At 41.6% G+C, this 22,230-nt stretch overlaps 1 non-coding gene across 1 annotated transcript; it reads right to left on the bottom strand.

Annotated features, from left to right (window-relative positions):
• Positions 1 to 21,459: 21,459 nt before the first annotated feature.
• Positions 21,460 to 21,597, bottom strand: LOC119944251. The gene has a single exon (XR_005455747.1). It is a non-coding gene; the product is annotated as a small nucleolar RNA SNORA7 (small nucleolar RNA).
• Positions 21,598 to 22,230: the final 633 nt, after the last annotated feature.

Below are 22,230 nucleotides of genomic sequence, written 5' to 3'. Positions count from 1 at the left end.
ATAACAAAGTGACATATTCCCTGCCCACAAGGAACTTATGCTCTAATGGGAGAGACAAGTATAAAAACATACACAGTGTTTTCAAAATAAATAAATTGAGTGGACATATATGCATAACTGCTAAGGGCTAGAAATGGTTGAAATGATGATATGATACGGCTCAAGGTGCTGGGAAATTAATCAAGGAAAGCTTGTTGGAGGAGGTGATTTGAATGTGCGGAGAGCTGAGGTCTGTCTAAAAAGGGGAAGAACAGAAGGAATTTCAAGATGGGGAACACTGTGAGTGAGGGGATGGAAGCGGGAGAGTTGAGAATGAGATACAGCTAGAAGGTTGGCTTAGGGTGTTCAATAAATGCTACTTCTATTACTACTACTACTATTACTTCATAACTAACAGTAGTAAGGGCTGTTAATAATCAAATGTAAAATGCAGGAATGACTGTAAAACGGAATCAGGGAAATATTTTTTTTTCTCTTCAGAGGACATTCAGTATCTCCTGTGTCTAATTCTAACAAAATGGAGAGTTGAGGAAAATCTGGATAATTCAGGTAAAACACTTCTACTGAGGAAACAGTCAGTCAATCAGCCATATTTACTGAGTGGTTACTGTGTACAGAGCACTGTACACAGCTAATCTAAGCGCTTGGGAAAGTACAATATAACAGAATTGGTAGAAATGTTCCCTGCCCATAATGAGTTTACCATCAAAAGCTTCCATTGGCTTGTTCTGAATAGGCTTCCTCTTATCAATCTTTTTTATGGTATTTGTTAAGCGCTTACTATGTGCCAGGCACTGTACTAAGCCCTGGGGTAGATACAAGATGATTAGGTCGGACACAGTCCCTGTCCAACATGGAGCTCACAATCTTAATCCCCATTTTCCAGGTGAGGTAACTGAGGCACGGAGAAGTGTATTGAGTTGCCCAAGGTTATACAGCAGACAAGTGGTGGAACTGATTAGAACCCAGATCCTTCTGACTCCCAGGGTCTTTCGAACTTCTAACCTCTCAATCATTGGTATTTACTGAGCACCTACTATGTGTAGAGCACTTTAATAAGTGCTTGGGAGAGTACAATGCATGTTTTCTACCCACAGTGAGCTTACAGTTTAGTGCTTGTATTTGTGGCTATTTCCCACTAGCCTCCTAAGTCAGAATACACAATAATGTTCCATGATATTAGTAATCTATGGTCTCACTGACTGGAAATATAGCACTTGTGAGGGATAAATTGTTTGGTGAACTTAAAAAGTTTCACTTCTAGACCTACATTTCATTCATTCAATCGCATTTATTGAGCGCTTACTGTATGCAGAGCACTGTACTAAGCGCTTGAGAAGTACAAGTTGGCAACATATAGAGACGGTCCCTACCCACCAACAGGTCATTTCCATAAGAATAAGCACATTACTAAACTCACATTATCTGAGACAGCATGAGGTTGTAAATTCCTTGAAGGCAGGAATAGTGTCTACCAACTCTTCTGTATTGTGCTCTCCCAAGTGCTTACTACAATGCTCTGCACAAAGTAAGTGCTCTAAAAATACCATTGATAGAGTGATCGATTGAAGGCAGAAGGTGTGGCATTTGAGACTGTGAAATTTAGTAATATTGCTGCTTTGGATCATCATGGTGAAACAAATTAAATGTGATTCTTTGAAAGTCTGTCAAAAACCTGTGAATGGAAAGGTGGTTTGAGAGTTTCCCAAAACAGCAAAGTGAATGGTATAAATTTTTATTTAGCCACAGTGATATAGAAAATAAAGTAAATAAAATAGGAAAAGTAGAAGCAAAAAGAAATAGAGTACATGAGACCAGTATCTTTCATTACTCATCTATCATTTCACTGTTTGGAAGAAATCTGGCCTAGGGGAAAGAACATGGGACTGAGGGTCAGGAGACCTGGGTTCTAGTTCCTTCTCCACCACTTGACCACTTGGTCAATTCACATAAATTATCTTTAAAATGGAGATTAAAAAATCTGCTCTCCTTCCCTCTTAGACTGCAAGCCCTGTGTAAATTGGAGACTGTGATAAACATGTATCTATTCCAGCACTTGTCATCTAGTGAGTGCTTAATAAATGCCATCATTATTTATTATTAATTAGTTGTTACTTGCTCAGGGCTGGTGGGTTAGTGGCTATAGGCATCTACTTTATCCAAAGCTTAATGAACCTGACACTGGAAATAAAAGGACTGTGCTAGAATGTGAATGTGAGCCCGTTGTTGGGCAGGGACCGTCTCTATATGTTGCCAGCTTGTACTTCCCAAGCGCTTAGTACAGTGCTCTGCACACAGTAAGCGCTCAATAAATATGATTGAATGAATGAATGAAATTACTACCTTACATTGTCTCCAGTGGTTGCCCATCCACCTCCACATCAAACAGAAACTCCTTACCTTAGGCTTTAAAGCACTCAGTCACCTTGCCCCCTCCTACTTCATCTCGCTGCTCTCCTGGTACAACCCAGCCCCCCACACTTCATTCCTCTAATGCCAACCTACTCCCCGTACCTCGATCTCTTCTATCTAGCCAAGAACCTCGCACCCATCTTCTTCCTCTGGTAGGGAACACCCTCTCTTTTCATATCTGAAAGACATTTTCTCTACCCACCCTTAAAAGCCTTATTGAAGGCACATCTCTTCCAAGAGCCTTCCCTGACTAAACCCACTTTCCCCCCTCCCGACATGCTCCCTTTATTCATCCCCACTCCCAGCCCCACGGCACTTACATACATGTCTGTAATTTGATTTACTCATATTAATGTCTGTCTTTTCCTGTGGACTGTGAGCCCACTGTGGACAAGGACTGTGTATATTACATTGTTATATTGTACTCATCCAAGTGCTTACTACTATGCTTGGCACACAGTAAGCACTCAATAAATATAATTGACTGATGGATGAAAGTAAGACCAGGAGTTTTCCCTTAATGCTGTAGCTTGTGCTTTATCAGTCACAGTCCAGATATCCTGCCCTGACATCCTGGAGAAGAGAATGACATCCTCCCCTTCAGGAATGTAAAGGGATGATGTGTGTAGATGTTCATGTGTTGGGGAATAGTGTGGCCTAGTGGAAGAGCATGGGTCCAGGAATCAGAGGACCTGGGTTATAATCCCAGCTCTGCTACTTCCCTGCTTTGTGACCTTGGGAAAGTCACTTAACTTCTCTGTGCCTCAGCTTCCTCATCTGTAAAATAGAGATTCAATCCCTGTTCTCCCTCCTACTTAGACTGTGAATCCCATGAAGGGCAGGGAATGTGTCTAACCTGATAAACTTATATCTATCCCAGTGCTTAAAAAAGTGCTTGACATATAGTAAGCACTTAACCAATATTATTATTATTATTGTTATTATTACTCAGGGCCCAGGAAGTAGGCACCAAGGAAGTAGAAAGTAAGTCACCAATAACTTATGTTCAAAAGAATTCACAGCTAGTAGTCTTCTGTGAAGAAATCGTAGACTTGAGCTTTCCATTGGAAGAGACTTGCTCTTTACTTTTGAAGGCAAAGCAGTCATCCTGTGCAGCCTGAATGGAGCTGTAAAAATTAAAATGATGATTTTCATGAAACTCTCTTTGGAGGAACATCTACTGTATTTTTTAAAGTAAGTTATTTTTACCACCAGGAAAAATTTGAAGAAATGAGCACTTTCTGTATGCAGATCTGATGATCCAGGGCTTAAAACAAGTCAGAGTTTATGTGAATAAGGAGTCAGTAAGACTTAAATGAGCTTATTCCTATTATTTTGAGTATGCATTGCATTGTGTGAATGTAGGTGTGTGATCCAATGGAAAGAGCACAGGCCTGGGAGACTGGAGACCTTGGCTCTAATCCTGGCTGCTACACTGGCCTGCTATGTGATCTTGGACAATTCAGTCAATCCATCAGTTGTATTCATTGAGCACTTACTATGTGCAAAACTGTACTAAGGGCTTGGGAGAGTACAATAAAACAGAATTAGCAAATACGTTCCCTGCCCAAGTCACTTAATTTCTCAGTTTCCACATCTGTAAAATGGGGATTAAATAAATGTTCTTTCTCCTTCTTAGACTGCGAGACCCTTGTGGGACAGGGACTGTATCTGACCTGATTATCTTATCTACACCAGCACTTGATATACAGTGCTTGGCACTATTGTAATTCTCTCAGTCCTTAGTACAGTGCTCTGCACTCATAGTTTGTTAAACATAGTAAGTGCTTAACAAATACCATTATTACTAAGTATGGTGAGCATTTTTATATCCTCCTAACCAAGAGGTATGGAAGCTGTTCTAAGGGCAGGTTTAACAAAGAGAAGTGGGGGATTTGCATTATTTAATGGAATTATTGTGGTCAAGATAACTGATGGTTCAGCAAATTTGGATTCCTAAATAGCAAGACTGGAATCTTAGGAAACAAAGACCTTCTTGAAAGCTTTTAGTACGTCATATCAGTAAAAAAACTGTTTCACCATTGTGTGTGGCAGAAATCCAGAATAATACAAAAGTCTGCTCATTTATAGAGAGAAGACTTTTACCCCCCCTCCTCCCCTCCCATCCCCCGCTAAGATGGCAGCTCCAGCAGCTGGTTTCCACAGGACCAGCAATCTTTTCTCTATGGTTCAGGAGGACCACTGATCCAGTTAACAGGTCCTTTTTTCCCCCAGCATCTTGCCGAGAATTTCCTTTTCCTTTTCAGTGCCAGCCCCAAGATTTCCCGCTGCTAATGACCAGCCAGGAAAAATATGCAAGGAACCTGGGCAAGACATTCAGTTCCCATTGTCCAGGTATCTCTTGTCTAACTACAGTCTGTCTTCTCCATCTGCTTTCATGGAGTGACAATGCACAGCCACCCTGGAGCTGAATACTGCATGCATGAGGCAAGAGAACCCTAAATAAGCCTAGTGTTTCAGTCATTCCATTATGCATTCTTTGATTAATGATATGCATCTGTGAGATGATCATTCATGGAGCCCACAGAGGGGCTGTTTATTTTTATGAGATCATTTATAACTCTAGCTCTGAGAAAGCCATGGTACATTAGTGTTGGTACATCAGCTTAATGGCCATGCAGTGTCATAAAATGATTCCGACAAACAACTGGGAGCGTTATGATGTGTTGTGGAATGCACCATGGGGTAGCCATATCATGATTCATTTGGCAGCTCCCTCTTCAATTTTGTCACTACCATTTCTTGCCAGCCTGGATTCCTCTTGAAGATTGAGCAGGGCTGTGGGTTGAGAGGTGAGAATGGTGTCAGTATCCTTTGATAATAATAATTGTGGTATTTGTTGAGTGTTTACTATGTGCCAAACACTGTACTAAGCTCTGGAGTAGATACAAGATAATCAGGTTGAACACAGTCCCTTTCAACTATAGGGCTCACAGCCTAAGTAGGAGGGAGAACAGGTATTGAAACCCCATTTTATAGATGAGAAAACTGAGGCACAGAAGAGTTAAATGACTTTCCTAAGCTCACAGAGCAGGCCAGTGGTTTACCTAGGATGGGAACCCAAGTCCTCTGATTTAGCCCCTTGCTCTTTCCACTAGGTCACACTGCTCCTAACGCTGCTTCTCCTCCTGATTTCAACAGCTTTAGAATCTCTGTCCTCCCTGGGCAGTTGACAAAGCTCCAAACATCAGCATCCAGTCATGGTGGTGCTTCAGAGAACCGTGGTGGATATGGTTGAAGCATATTTCCTAAAAACTGCAGTGCTTCCCCTCATTTAATCTTCCTCCATCTCTCTGCTACTCCAAGTCACTTTACATCTTAAAAACATAAAAAGCCCACATCTCAACTTTCATGTTAGTGTTGTGTCCCAAGAGATATATTGTTAAGAGGAAATCCAAGAACAGAGAAGCAGAAAAATCCTAGAGTCAGAAAGACTGTTGTGTCTGGATTTCTGCTTTAAATTTCCCTTAAGGGTTTAATACAATCCCTCACTTACTTATCCCCATCAAATGTTTTTGCTCTCCCGTGCCCTTATCTGATGTCATTTAGTAAAGTCACTGCTTTCCCATAGGACAGTCCTTTTATGCACTTTGGTGGAATTTCCTATCAAATCTGCCTTGCCCAACTGGCTATTGAAAATTTACCCCAGTGTTCTCAGGAAGAGAAGATAATTTCAATCTTGATTCTTGGAATGCTGCCTCTTTGGATGCGGCCCCAAATTTGAATGAAGCCCAGTGTGACTTGTTTGCCAGCTTCATGTATGAACACACAGAATCAAGCTCCAGTACCTCATTAAATGGAGAAGGAGAAAAATACATAGTTTATTATGTGCAGTAGACAGATCCCCAGTCTAGAAAGTGGTAAGTGGAGGGAGGTCTGTAAGAGCCCTCCTGTTTCTTCCCCACAAGACCGTAGCTCAGTGCTCCCTACTTTTGATGTGAAGAGCAAAATTACTCAAGAAACTTGAAAACTCAGCAGATCCAGGATTTGTTTCTATGTGGAGGAGAAGGCACTGCTCACAGTCTCACAGCACTTAAGTGCATATCTGTAATTTATTTATTTATATTAATGTCTGTCTCCCCCTCTAGACTGCAAGCTCATTATCGGCAGGGAATGTGTCATATTGTCATATTGAACTCTAACAAACAGTACAATGTTCTGCACACAGTAAGCATTCAGTAAATATGATTGACTGACAATCATCTTGTGTATTTTACTAGTTTCTTTGATTCACATACCACTTTTTCCCCTTTCCATTGTTTCTTCATTCTCATTCTGTCTTTAAGGTTAATGGTATAAATTTTCCATGTTTTGCTGTTTTTTTTTAAGGGCAAGTCTTCTCCCGAATCCAAACTTTCTCCTATACTGTTAAAAGTAGCACATCTGCTAACTAGCAACAAATTAGCCTGTGTGAATTGATCAAAGCCAAACAAGGCAGGGAAAAACGTTAAAAAAAAAAAACCACCCAGAAATTCAACCAACCAATCTACTTTTTATTTTGAAAGCATGCATGGGAGGGCATTTATTTGGTTGACATTTACAGAAATTTCATCTTAAAATCACCAAGGAGACATTTAATCTTGTGTCCTTATATGCTTGCTTCTAGATTCAAGTTATGTTGAAACTCTCATCTGGGTTGGAGATCACTGAATACCGCCCCAAAATAAATGAAAGACAGAAAAAAAATGTATTGGACATTGAGGTTCCATTAAGAAATGACCAACATAGTAAGTCAGGAGAGAGCAAGAATGAGAAAAAAAGATACAAATCAAAAAAACCTTTGAAGTTTTTAATGATGTCCCTTCTTAGGGACCCATCCAGGTCTGTGAGTTCAATCCATGTTTTATGTCTCACTGGTGGAGGAACCCACAAGTATAAAATGGCCATGATGGCTAAGAGCCTAGCCAACCTGATGATGCTGATGAATATACATGGTCCTGAATGTGTTCCCTCCCCATCCCCCCCAAACACTGGGGCACAATGTCAAGCTTCAAAGTTTTCAGATTTGTTTCATCCACTTTTTTTTTTATAATGACATTTCCAACGCTACATTGTTGGAGAGGGGAAGGAGACAATGTTGCAATTCTTACATCATCCAGGCTACTGAGTGATTGCTCCAGCTGAACAAACAGCACAGGAAATAGATTTTTTCAATGTTATTTTCCTTGCATTAAAATTATGCATCCCCAGCCAATTCAACAATCGCTTTGTTAAGTCACTGAAATTTCCAACTATTCACTTCCCTTGTAAGGAGCTTGCGGCACGTTTGATGCTGAGGATCGGTTAATCCCAAATGTTGGCGAACTAATAAAATAATAAAAAAAGCTCCAGAAGTGTTTATAAATCTCAATTATCTCTCGCTTTCGAGTCCAGGATTGGACTAGGCAGGATTTGTTGCCTTCAAGTAGTACTTGAGTCAGGGCTGTGTTTTATACTCACCATCCTCACAGTCTGCACGGCTTCTTCTTTGTAGCCGAATCTCCTTAGTGTGGTAGTGTACAGAGGTGCTAAGTATCCCAGACAAAGCAGACATGCTTCACAAAAGCAAGGGAGCCAAAGAAAGCAAAATTGAATCTCTAGCACCCAGCTCCTGAGCAAACAGACAAAACTAATGGATCCACCACTGCCCCGCCCATCCAATTACTGTGATCCAGTAGAGAGAATATGGCAACATAGGTTCACACAAATTCCAGTACTCTAATCCCTTCCACACATATAAACCTCACATTCACCCACATTACTTCATTACCGAGCCACCCAGGCAGACTGCGTGCTGGAATGGACCCACCAGCTGCGAAAACCTGCCTTCTTCAGGTTTTAATCAGCTAATGAGGGATATGCAAATGAAAAGCTTATGGGATTATGGCTTGCCTGACAGCAGTCCACCCCACAGTGAAACAGTACTAATACAGGTGTTAGTAAACTGGTTATTAGGCCCCGGCTAATTTAGGCCCATTCATTCTGCCATTGTGCTCTCAGCCTAGCCATTTGTACTGGTATTTGTGACTCAGCGGGAGCTCTCTTCATGCTGTGGTGGGTCCCACATGAACTCTGGGATGAGAGATATGAAGTTAATAAATCCAGGCACTCTGGGATTTAGGGGTACATGACAACACGAGACCAACATTTTTTTTTCCCGCAGGGGGAAGGGCCTGAGAAATCACACCAAGGCAATGAGATGGCATTTCATTGCCTGCTAGTCAGTCATTCCTGAAGCAGTCTTTTCACAGGCTTTATCAAGCAAAGTACCTCCCTCAGCCTTTCATTTAACCCCTACTGTGGTTCCAGGAGACAGCTTTTTGATTCGCCTTCCAGTCAGCCCTGGAGCCCAAAGTGGAACTCTAGGTCTTGGGATTCAGCCATGGTTGTGTTGAATTACACAAAACCAGACCTGCTCTCTCCCCATCTAGGGTTTTGGGGTGCTACCTAGTCTCATATGGTGTGTTCCCAAAGTAATCGTCAGGGGATTGGGTTGGATGCGATGTCATTGAAATGCAAGCCGTCTTTGGAATGAACACAGATAGAGAAGTGGTATCCAGAAAACAAGAAATATGAGGAGGTGTAATTGAGTCAAGACTTCTCAAATTTTAATGAACAGTAGTCCAAGTGAATAATTGGGATTATGACCAGATTTGTCTTCCAGGAAATCAACACAAACCCAGGGTCAGCCTTCTAAGGAGTTACTGCTCCCTCCGACCACCTATCTCTCTTGCCAATAATATGGCATTTGTGGCCCATTCTACTAGAAAGCAATCTTTGGAAGCCTATAAGTAGATTTCAAGTCCTTTCACTTCTTTGTCTTCGAAAGCCAGAAGAAAAAATAGTCCAAAGAGGCAGACCATAAAGATGGAAACATATTTTCACAGGTCAATTAGGAGTTCATGTGAACATTTGAAAGATCCAACTGATTTTTCCAGGTGGAAAATTTTCCCTATAACTCTTGCAGGCTTTGGGAATAGATGGAATGGTGAGTCAGAGGTGTTTTGAATTAAGATATCCAAAATAATTTGTCTGAATGCTTTGGTGTAAAGATTATCTGGAATTCTGGCTATTTTCTAAGTTTGTTCACCTGAAAATCAGTTGCCTTTTACCATATACTGTTTATGCCTCTCTCACTATGTGTGTACCTGTTGAATCCTCTTGGTAAAGAATGTGTCTACAACAGTTGGAGGTACTTGCTCTTTGCTTTGAAGATGATGCCTCCAACATTGTGATTGTATCCACCAGTGTGAATGTTGTTGAGAGAAAATTCCTTGCACACTTGCACATTTTGCCCATGCCAATAGAGTAGGGCACCATTTCTTACCCCTTGGCATTCTGGGTGAGCACTACTCAAATACTAAGTAGTCTTTCGAAGTAAGAAGCATTTTAAGCAAGAAGTCAGATTGGAACTGTGTTGGTAGAAATGGTTGCTCAGAAACTGCAATGGATATTTGGGCTGTACTTTCTTGTTAATTTTGAAAGTACCATCACAAGGGGTATGTCTATATGTCCTGGTGTTGGAATATAGGCAGGCTTGAAATCTAAGCAGAGCTATTTTTCTTCCCCCTCCCCTGATCACCCCAAATTTTAGAAAAGTTTACTTCCAGTTCCAAGTAGTCCGACTGTGATAGAGGTCTGGGCAGATAGGTAAGCTTCTTCATTAATGATGGCTCTAGAAACCAGAGGTAGGGGCTCTGAAAATTGTTTTTTGGTGGGTGGAGAGGAAGCCAGATCTGTCAAAATCCTCCTCTCTTCAGCGGTGTCAGGTTTCATCTTAAGCTCAGAAGCAAACCTGGTGAGGACCCAAGTGGGACAGGAAAAGGGAAGAAACTGTGGCTACAAATACACCTGGAGTCAAGGAAGTGGATGTACAGACACACAAGTCCAGGACGATGCACAAGTAGTCTCTCGTTCTCTCACACTCTCTCTCTCTCTCTCTCTCTCTCTCTCTCACACACACACACACACACACACACACGGCCAGGGTGATGGTCATGCAGTGGCATACGAACATGTGTGTGACTCATACAGGCACAGGGTCAGGAAAGCAGGCACATAGTCACACACAAGACAGGGGGTGGGGAACACAGATATATAGTGGCTTTTGGTGTCAGGGGGGTGGTATGTGGAAAGTGGTCAAGGTTTAGAGGGGAAGTTGTTTTCAGTCAGAAGCCCAGGACACCTATTACCACTCAAGGCCAGAGACAGGACTGAGCTGGGGACAAGGATCTTGTCACAGTTCCAGTTTCCGGCCAGAGCAAGTCTTACTGAGAGGGTGGAGTGAGCAGACCAAAAAGCTAGTCGTTTTGCCTCCAGTTCTTTCGGGACCTTTTTTCCCACTGCCTCCCTGGAAGTAGGTCCCACACTTTTTTGATACTCACCCCGGTCTCATGGTATGTATGTTAATATTCTTGTACTTTATTATTTCCCCTAGCCCTAATCTATTTTATTGTCTGCCTCCCCATGAATACTGCAAGTTCCTGTGTACAGGGGTTGTGTCTACTAATTCTGCTGCATTGTACTTTCCCAAGTGCTTAGTAAAGCTCTCTGCAATCAATCAATCGATCAAATTTACTGAGTGCTTACTGTGTGCAGAGCTCTTTAACTGGGTGCTTGGAAGAGCGCAATATAACAGAGTTGATAGACATGTTCCCTGCCACCCAAGGAACTTACAGTCCAGAGGAACTGAAATTTACGTTTCTCATTCCATCATGGAGGACTGAAAAAAAAAAGAATCAAGTGCCATTTTGAAATTTTTTAAATCATCTTACCTAGATAATATACTACAATTTTGCTTTACACTGTTGTTCTCAGAAATAGCACCTCCAAAATGACCTAACTCTGAAAGATCTGCTAGAGCAAAAATATATGTTTGACAGGTTCTCTAGTGAAAATCAGTTCAATTTATAGCATGATAGAGCTCAAGGTTAAAAAGAAATTGGCTAGAAAAGAAATTCATTGTTTGGAGGCAAAGGAAGTTAGCAAGTCTGGGCTTGTGTGGGTAAATTGGAGAAAGTTTCTATCAGGGTTCAATTAAAGAGCAAGCTATGTGAGATACTTTAGGAAAAATAATATTCATGTAATAATTTATAAAATTGTAGAAGTAAGGAGGTTATAGTGGAGATTCTTGATAGAGTGGGGAATTAGGGATTAATGCTTCACTTCCACATTTTTACCAGGAAAACTGTATGGGCACACTACCAGAACAATTGTAGGTGGAGGTGGGGTGTTCTGAGAGGATGTCTCCATGGTGTCGCTATGGGCCGGAGACGACTCGACAGCATAATACAAGACAAGCCATGTATTAAGGCATTATTAAGTCTGTTGGTCAGGCTGTTGTAGTTTTGTATTGAGTTTTAAATAAGACTCCAACATAGCTAAAATCAGTGGTTGTTGATCAAGCAGGGACACTATGTGAGTGGGCTTTTTCTGATGGTTTTTTCAATCTGTTTTAGCCATGATGATACATAGGGCATAACTATGAGATGCTTACAGTAGATGGGTTGGGGAAGAAAGCCCCATTAGTGCCAAGTCTGGGATCCCGATGTAAGCATGACAAATTTACTGAATGATGCAGAACAAACATTAAAGCCATCACAGTGGTCCCATGATCCTGGGCCCATAAAAAAGACGTTATAAATGCTAGGCATTTCTATGGTTTGTTAATGCTGACGGGGCCTGTGGACTGTGGCTACAGTGATGAAAGGAAGTGGTGGGGCCTAATGGAAAGAGCATAGGCCTGAGCATCAGAGGACCTGGACTCTAATCCCTGCTGTGGAATTTACCTGTTGTGTGAGCTTAGATAAGTCACTTAACTTCTCTGTGCCTCAGTTTCTCCAGCTGTAAAATGGGGATTAGATACCTGGTCTCTTCCTATTTAGACCGTGAGCTTTATGTGGGATGGGGACTGAATCCAACCTGATTACCTTCTTTCTATCGCAGTGCTTAGTACCGTGCCTAGCACAAAGTTAGCTCTTAACAAATACTACAATTACTATTATTATTATTAGAGAGAGAGAGAGAGAGAATCCTCTCTGGAAAGGGTTCACATTTGACCTTTTCCCCAGGCCCCAATCTTCCTAGTGCTACTCCTGCCCTGCACCCTGCTTCCAGGCTGGATGTTTTCAGAAAAACCCCAGCATCCTTGCAGTCTGGTGACATAATCCAAGAGAGTTCAGGGCTTACAGAACTTGTGATCACCAATAGTCTATCATGAGCACATCTTAACCAGTCAGCTCCTCCAGGACCTGTAGGCTGCTTTTCTAACATAATCATCAATTGTGTTTTTGAGCACTAAAACTGTGTGGAGAGCTAAGTACTAAGCACTTGGGAAGGTGCAGTATTCATTCATTCATTCAATCGTATTTATTGAGCGCTTACTGTGTGCACAGCACTGTACTAAACTCTTGGGAAGTACAATTCGGCAACATATAGAGACGGTCAATACCCAACAACGGGCTCACAGCCAATGTACTAGCTGTACAAGAGAGTTTATAGACATGCTCCCTGCCACCCAAGGAGCTTACAGTCTAGAGAGCTTAACCTAGCAATCTCAAGGAAAACTAGGTTCAAATGCAACGAAAATTTCCAATTACCAATGCGCCCCACTTCTTCAGTTCAAAACCAAAGCAGAGAATCCCCCCACCCTGTAGCAATAAGTGGTGGGCATTGCTCTCTCGTGTCCCGTGCTTTTCCTGCCCTGTTGCTTGCCTTAGAGACATTAACTAGTTCTGTAACAAAAAAACTAGTCACTCATGAATTTGCAAATCTGAGCCTTTCATTCTGTCTCTCAACATATCTTCAACATCAATGAGAGCTGTACACTAGCAGAGGATTCCAGGGCTAGGTTGAAATAGCAAGAAGTCCGTTATTCAGAAGCCTTGTTGATTTGAGCAGCAGCAGGCCATTAAAGCTGCTTTTCTCATGCTTCCTAGCTGTCATTTTCTAGCTCATGATCTCACAACTGTAGGATATCTGTCAAGTGACATCACAGCAGAAGTTACGGTTTTCGTTCTTTGCAGCTGACAGTGGTGTGTTTTCCTAGACGATGTTCCCCTCTTCTCTCAGAAAGCTATTTTTCCCTCAGCCAAAGTCACTGGGGAATAACACAACATTAAAGCAAGGAGATGCCTCTGATAACATTGTTTCAGGAATTGGGACATGTGAACTGTATTTTATTTTTGTCATTTCTTGCCTTTAATCGTTGAATCACTTGGAATATTCTGAAGGTCTGAAATATATTCATGTGGGCTCTCTCCTCAAATTAGGGGTGCTGAGGGGGTCATGCATGAAAGTGGGCACAACTGAGAAGCAGTGTTGCCTAGTGTATATAGTCTGGTCCTGGGAGTCAGAACGACCTGCGTTCTAATTGAGGCTCTGCTATCTCCCTGTTGTGTGACCTTGGACAAGTCACTCAACTTCTCCGTTCCTCAGTTACCTCATCTGTAAAATGGGGATGAAGACTGTGAGCCCCATGTGGGACAGGGACTTTGTCCAATCTGGTTAGCTTGTATCAACCCCAGTGCTTAGTACAGTAACTAGTATATAGTAAGGGCTTAAAAAATATCATTAAAAAAAAAACCTGTTAGCAGTCAGTGGTAGTGATGGTAGTATGGTTTTCCCCTTTTCCTGTCTACTACATTTACTCTGCCATATTGCCTTCTTTTCACTTCATCCCCCATTATTGCTTCCTATTAGCTTATGAATAATTACAATAACAGTGGTATTTGTCAGACATTTACAATATGCTAAGCGTGGTACTATGTTCTGGAGTAGATACAAAATACCTACTTGATGTATGAAATCATAGTATTCCAGAAAAATGAGGTTTCTGAAATCTTTCTCAGCAGACATGCCAAACTGGAGGTAAGTGTTTTGTCAAGATGGAAGGGATGGAGTCCGAGGAACAGGTAGAGGTAGTAGAACTGTTGGACACAGTTCCCGCACTACATGGGGCTCCAAATCTAAGTAGGAGGGAGAGCAGGTATTGAATCCCCATTTGAAAGATGAGGAACTGAGTCACAGATCATTGAAGTGACTTCCCCAAAGTAATATAGCAGGCAAGTGGCAGAACCAGGATTAGAACCCAGTCCTCTGATTCCTAGACCCATGGTCTTTCCACTAGGCCTTGCTGCTTTCCCTGACTACATTTTTTTTTCTGGATCATGAAAGTAAGGAACTGCAGAAGAAGCGTGACTCAGTGGAAAGAGCATGGGCTTTGGAGTCAGAAGTCATGGGTTCAAATCCTGCCTCCACCAATTGTCAGCTGTGAGACTTTGGGCAATTCAGTTAACTACTCTTTGTCTCATTTACCTCATCTGTAAAATGGGGATTAAGACTGTGAGCCTCCCGTGGGACAACCTGATCACCTTGCAACCTCCCCAGCACTTAGAACAGTGCTTTGAACATAGTAAGCACTTAATAAATGCCATGATTATTATTATTATTATTATTAAGAAAGGATCCTATAGCTTATCCTGTTGTCAGAGAAAGAAAAAATTGAGAAACATTGCCATCTTGTCTCATGCTGTCGAGCAGTCTCCAACCCATGGCAACACCAAGGTCAGACCTCTCCCAGAATACCCCGCCTCCATCTGCAATCATTCTGGTAGTGTATCCATAGAATTTTCTTGGTAAAAATATACAAGTGGTTCACCATTGCCTCCTTCTGCTCAGTAAACTTGAGTCTCCTCCTTCAACTCTCTCCCATGCCGCTGCTGCCCAGCACAGGTGAGGTTTGACTTGTAGCAGATCGCCTTCCACTCACTAGCCACCAGCCAAGCTGGAATGGAATGGATATGCTTCTGCTTGACTCTCCCTCCCATAGTTGAGACTAGTAGAGTACTGAAAACTCTCCAGCTTCAACTCTGAGAGAAAACATTGTCATACTGATTTATATAACGTAATTCTATAGAAACCCAATATATGTGAGAGACTTGCAAAGGAAATTTGAACTCTCTGAAGAGCAGCAACATTCAGCTTTAATTTACTTGAGCTTTAGAGCACTGGGAAAACTAGAAATGATGGCTTCATAGAAAACTCTCGTGTTGAGATTTCAATTCAATATATCCTTTAGCTGCAAATACTTCTACTCTGTCTTCATGGAATGTTAACAGCAGCAGGTATTAGGAAGATGATGTGATCACTTTAAGCAGCTGTTGATACTTTATAGGTACACCACCCACTCCAGTTGCTGCCCCTGGACCCTTCTGAAACTTTCTAAACCATTTTTATCCACTTCTCACATTTCTTCTGTTTTTCTCCATCCCTACATTAATACTTGTGGACTTCAATATCCACGAGGATGTTCCCCAAAACCCTTCTACTGCTAGCTTCCTCTCACTCCTCAACTACAATGACTTCTTGCTCCACCCCACCTCACCCATTCACCAACTTGGACACATCTCCATCTCTTCATCTCTATTCACTGTACAATCTCTGTCCTCACCAGCTCAGTAATTCCTCTACCATAACCTGCCTTCTCTCCTACACTCTCACTCCCCACAAATCCGTCCTATTCTCTGACAGTGACCACCAATCTTTTGACCCCTGTCCAGTTTTCCAAAATCGTCATGTTCCCTTTGGCCTTCATGCCAAAACCACCTTCTCTTAATGCACAAAGCAGCACCCTCCCAACTGAATTCATTCCCTCACTCCTTTGATCCTCCACTGAACTCATACCACTAACCTGCGACTGTATATCACCTCCACCGTACCCTTCCTCTGCTCCTGTGCTCAAATTGCAGTGTACTGCAAGTGGAAGCCTAGACATCAGACCACTCCAGAGGGCAATTGGAAGCCCTTAGTGCATCAAATAGTAATTTTCAACCTGAAAGGAAATTTCATTCCATTCCCTGCGGACTGTCAGTGTTTGAACTGCAGCTTAGGAGTTGATAACATTCAAAATCTTTGACACAACCATTATAGGAAATTGTTCTCTTCATGAAGCTATTGAATTCTTTTGGGGAATTTATGGGTCTTGATTCAATAATAGCCTACAGCAGTGAATCCTACAACTTAATTAGACCATGTATTAAAACATCCTGTTTTATCTATTTAAAATTCGTTGTCTCAATTTGATGAAGGGCCATTTCGGGATGGAAGAAACAAAGAGCATCAGTACATCATCCTTCTCTGCACTATTAATAAGTCTTACCTGTCTCTGTAAAATATCTTCAAGCTTTTCCATTTCCATAAAGAATGAGTCTGGATTCACAACTTAATGCACTGTATCAGCTTGATTTATACATTTTTCTAAGCATATAAATGCAATAAAAAGATCCACAATAACAAACTAAAAGCATGTGAATATTCAAACCACAGACAAGATTCTTTGCACGAAACTTGAGAAAACAAATCATAATTGGCAGTGTGATCCAAAGAACTTACTTTATAAAGCCCCAAATTTAACAGACTTAATTCCCCTGATGCAGGGTGAAAGGTCAAAGGTTAATACAGGCCAATTCCCAAGACAAGGTTTAATCCAAAATTAGACCATTGAAAAAAGCATTGATTCTAAACTAATGACTAAGTCATCCAGGAAATCTGATAACAATTTAGGAAAGTATTTAAAGAACACTTAATTTTAGGGATCTAGTATCTTTTGACTATGTTGAACTATCTGCATATATAAAAGTTTATTATAAGGGAGATAATGAAACGTAAAAATAGTTCAAGGAGATCCAGTGTGATTTCTGATAGCATTCTGTTCAGCAAACCTTAGAAATACTCAAGTAAATAATAAGTAGGGGAGATAAACCATCCTATTTTAGGTGCCTTGAGTAGGGTAAAGATACTTTTTTGAAAGTCCATCCCACCACTATTTTATTTGTTTTATTAATGGTATTTGTTAAGTGCATCCTGGGATAGATACAAGTTAATCAGGTTGGACACAGTCTCTGTCCCTCATGTGGTTCACAATCTAAATAGGAGGGAGAACAGATATTGATTTTCTATTTTACAATTAAGGAAACTGAGGCATATACAAGTTAAGTGACTTGCTCCAGGTCATGCTGCCTACAGCTGGCAGAGCGGGATTAGAATTCAGGTCCTCTGATTCCCAATCCTGTGCTCTTTCCACTAGGCCATGCTGTTTCCCATCCATTAGGATTCTGCTTTTGGCTGGGGTGGTAGGAAAGGACCCCTCATTTCCAATGACAGCAGGGGGGAGAAGATGACCCAATCTTCTTTTCCTCCTCTTCTTCCTTCTCTTCAGTGGCAGCAACAGCAGTCACTTTCTCTGCAGTCACTGCCACTGCTTCCATGGCTGAACTGGATTTTCAACTGGCCAATGCAGAAACTCCCACCAGTGGACCAGAAAGCCCATTCTAGCTCAGCTGGATGGCTATGATTGGTGAGTTGCCAGCTACAGTCTTGGCAAAACTGCCAGAGTCAGGCAGGACCAACAGCATGGAGGACAGCAGAGGAAGACAGAATCTGCAGCAGTAGAATAGGCAGGGGGCAGGGGCAGAAGATGGATTCTTGGTAAACATCCCTCTCCTCTCTTCCTCTCTGTTCTCTCTTCTCTCCTCCTTTCCTCTTTTGCTATTTGCCACTAGCTGCTACCTTCTCTATCTCTCTGTCCCTTGCAGTCTTTGACACTCTACAATAACTGGAATTTAAGCTAACAGCAATTTTTGGAACTTTTCCTTATACAGATATAATCTTGGGCTCTCTGTGGTTCCTCAGCTAGAATCAAGTGGCTCTTTTTAGATTGGCAGTTTCTCTTTTTCCTCCTTCTCACCTCTTCTTAACTGCAATGTTCATCAACTCTGTGGTTTGGGATGAAATTCGGTAATTACAAAAGCACTCTCTGTACTGTTGAATTAGACATGAAAGACAGATGAATAAAAGTGTGAAAGTGAAGCCATCAGCATGAACTCTTTGTCCAGTGACTACTTCCTCATTATTAGAAGAATATGCTACTTAAATGGTTAAATTATGGCTATGGGGACTTGTGTTGTTGAAAAGGTCAATGTGGGGCCTACAGTCCTTTGTTGTGCTATCATGTTTGTTGTTTGTTGAAATTAGCACTGCTTTTGCTTTTGCCTCTTTGTCTCACAATCCTCTTGAAGCTTCAGTCTTGAAAGCTGTTCCTTTCTTGCTGAGCTGTCTGCCACAGTTGTCTCTCCATGTCTTAGCATTTGCTTTACTGCATCCTAGAAACATTTCCTTTGTCTCCCTTGTTTTCTGTTGTCCAATTTCTGCTCAAAATATAGAGGCAGTTTAGGTAACCAACTGTGTTTCATTCTGCTCATGTAGTCTACCTATTGAACTTAATGAGGTGAGCATGGCTTAAGCGCAAGCAGTCTGCCTTTATTCCTTGGGTTTGTTGTTTGTGATCTTTTCTTACCATAAAATGTTGAATGTGGCCCATAAGCAGCAGGGATGAAACTGCTTATAGGTCCGGATGTGGTATTTGGGTTTCACAATCTAAGAAAAGATTGATCAATCAATCAATTGTATTTATTGAGTGCTTACTGTGTGCAGAGCACTGTACTAAGCTTTTTGGAGAATACAGTATAACAGAGTTGGTAGACACATTCCCTGCCCAAAATGAGCTCACAGTCTAGAAGGGGAGAAAAAATTTACTATAAAAAAATAAATTACGGATATGTACCATAAGTACATGAGATTGGACAGTAAAGTATAACCGGTCTGTAGGCCTTTAGTTTCTTCGGGAACCTGAAACCTCAAAGGCACCATATTCTGTTTGATAGTCTGCTTGCTGGCCTTCTTAGTTTTCTACTCTGTCTACCATCAATCAGCTTGTCCCATCCTATCTCACCCCATGAATTTCTTACCTGCTACCTGCCCAGCCCACAACTTTGCTTCTCTAGTGCCGGCTTATTCACTGTACCCCAAACTTGTCTGTCCTGCCACCAACCCCTTTCCCATGTCCTCCCCATAGCCTGGAACTCCCTCTTCCTCTATATATTCCAGACCACCACTCTCCTAACCTTCAAAGCATTATTAAGGACACATCTTCTCCAAGAGGCCTTCCCCTATTAAGCCATCTTTTCCCCAGCTTGTTCTCCCTTCTCCCATCTATGCACTAGGATGTGTGACCTTTGGACATTTGATATTCACCCCTCCCCCAGCCCCGTAGCACTTATTGTATTACTGTGTATTATTTATTCGTATTAGTGTCTGTCTCCACCTCTAGACTGTAATCTTATTAAGGGCAGGGAACATGTCTGCTAATTCTCTTGTATTGTACTCTCCTAAGTACTTAGTAGAGTGCTCTGCAAATAATAAACACTCAATAAATAGTAATAATAATAATGAATTATGGTATTTGTTAAGTGCTTACTATGTGCCAACCACTGTATTAAGCACTAGGGTTGATACAGACCCTAGTAGATACACTGTCCCTGTCCCACATGGAGCTCACAGTCTCAATCCCCATTTTACAGATGAGGTAACTGAAGCCTAGAGAAGTGAAGTGACTCACCCAAGGTCACACAACAGACAAGCGGCAGAGCTGGGATTAAAACCCATGACCTTCTGACTCATAGGGCCGTGCTCTATCCAGCCCACCATGCTGCTTCTACCACCGATTGATTGATTGATCATTGTGATGTGTAGGTTACCAAATCTGTGACAGTGTTTAGTTCTGAGTTCCTAAAGGAAGCTCTTCTTTATTCCCATCTCCTCCACGAAGCCTTCTCCAATTATTTTTTCTTCTCCCCTCGTCAAGGCCACAACCACCTAATCATACTTCTGTACATATCAATTTGCATTCTCTACTGTTCAATCACCTGCTCCCTGTATATCCTCCTTTCCATTCTTTTCTTCCTCTGATATATAATTTGTCTTGTGTCTGTCTCCATTTCTAGAGTGTTAATTCCTTGAGGACATTGTATATGTTTTCATTCTACTTAGTTTTTCAACTGCTTGAGACAGCACTTTTCACACAGTAGGTATGCAGTAAATACTATTGATTGATTGACCAGTTAACCACATAATTACCTCAGTTCTCCAAATGATTCACTTTGTAAATGTGGTGTTTTATGCTTTATCAGTATTGTCAGGTTTTAGGTCTTTTGAAGTTCACTTGCACATACATTCTTAGAAGGAACGAAACTTTTGTCAATTAATCAATCAATTATATTGTGCAAAGTACTCTACTATAAGCAAAGGAGACTACAATAGAATTAGTATAAACAGTCCCTGACCTCAAGGGGGTTACAATCTAGACTGGGAGACAGTCACTAAAATAAATTACAGATATAAAGAAGTAATAGAAAATTTACAATGTGAACAAAAGTACTATAGGAGGTTGAGAGTAATTAGGAGTTTAGGTGGCAGAATATGCTTAAAGGGCAGTTGGGGTATATGAAGTGTAGAGATTAGAAATAGCTATTACTTGTGGTAAAATATTTATTCCTGCCAAATCTTTCCCCGGGGTTAAAAGTGAGTTAATCTGGGGGTTAGTGTTAGCTTTCCCAATAAATGCTTAGTACAGTGCTCTGCACACAGTAAGTACCTAATAAATATGATTGAATGAATGAGTGTGGGACACCTGGGTTCTATTCCCAGTCAATGCAATTCAGCTTTGGGGAGGGTATGAGACTTGGGAGTCAGAGGACCTGGGTTCTAACCCTGACTCTACCTCTTGCCTGCTGTGTGACCTTGGACAAGTCACTTAACTCCTCTGTGTCTCAGTTTCCTCAACAGTAAAATGGGGATTCAATACCTATTTTTCCTCCTACTTAGACTGTGAATCCCATGTGGGACAGGGGCTGTGTCCATCCTAATTAGGTTGAATCCACCCCATTGCTTAGAACAGTGCTTGACTAACAGTAAGTGCTTAACAAATTTTGTCTTACACTGTCGATTCATCTCCGACCCATAGCGACACCATGGTTACATCTCTCCCAGAATGCCCCACCTCCATCTACAATTGTTCTGGTAGTGTACCCATAGAGGTTTTTTGGTTAAAAATACAGAAGTGTTTTATTATTGCCTCCTTCCACACACTAAACTTGAGTCTTCGCCCTCGACTCTCTCCCATGCTGCTGCTGCCCAACACAGGGGATCTTGACCTGTAGCAGATTGCCTTCCACTCGCTAGCCACTGGCCAAGCTAGGAATGAAATGGATATGCCTCTGCTTGACTCTCCCTCCTGTAGTCGAGACTGGTAGAGTACTGGAAACTCTCCACATATGATCCAGAAAGGGTGCTTAACAAATGCCATTATTATTATAATTATTATTTGGAGGAAGGCCTCCTCGAGGAGAAGGGATTTCAGAATGTCCTTGAAGACAGAAGAGCCTGTCAGGTATGAAGGGAAAAGGAGTAAGAGTGGGAGGGAGGAGCAAGGGGTCAGAGGCAGAAGAGATGAAAAGAGGAGCATGGAGAAGAAGGAAGTGAAGAGCTGATTGAAGACGTTAAAGTCAATAGTCAGGAGTTTCTGCTTGAGGCAGAGAGCAGTGGGCACTGTTTGACGTTTTTAAAGAGTAGCGAGCTGTATGGAGAACAACCCTTTAGAAAAATGATTTGGGCAGCAGAGAGAGGTATTGCCTGGGGAGGGGAAAGACTGCAGGCAGAGAGATCAGAGAGGAGACCACTGCAGAAGTTAAAACTGGATTATGACAAGTGCTTGGTCCAGTGGTCAACAAGATTTCTATGACTAATAGCATACAAGATATCTGAATCAATAATAAAATGACGTAGACAACGTCATACACAACAGGAATATCATGCAAGATTCTCTTGACATGCAGAGGGAGTTCATTTGGATAGGGAATGTGATTACCAACTCCACTTTATTGTTCTCTAGACTGTATTATCTGTATTATTATTATTGTTATC

Source organism: Tachyglossus aculeatus, chromosome 22 (genome assembly GCF_015852505.1).
Source record: "Tachyglossus aculeatus isolate mTacAcu1 chromosome 22, mTacAcu1.pri, whole genome shotgun sequence".
NCBI lineage: Eukaryota > Metazoa > Chordata > Mammalia > Monotremata > Tachyglossidae > Tachyglossus > Tachyglossus aculeatus.
Note: the sequence above shows the minus strand (reverse complement) of the source record. Positions and strands in the feature narration are given on the sequence as shown.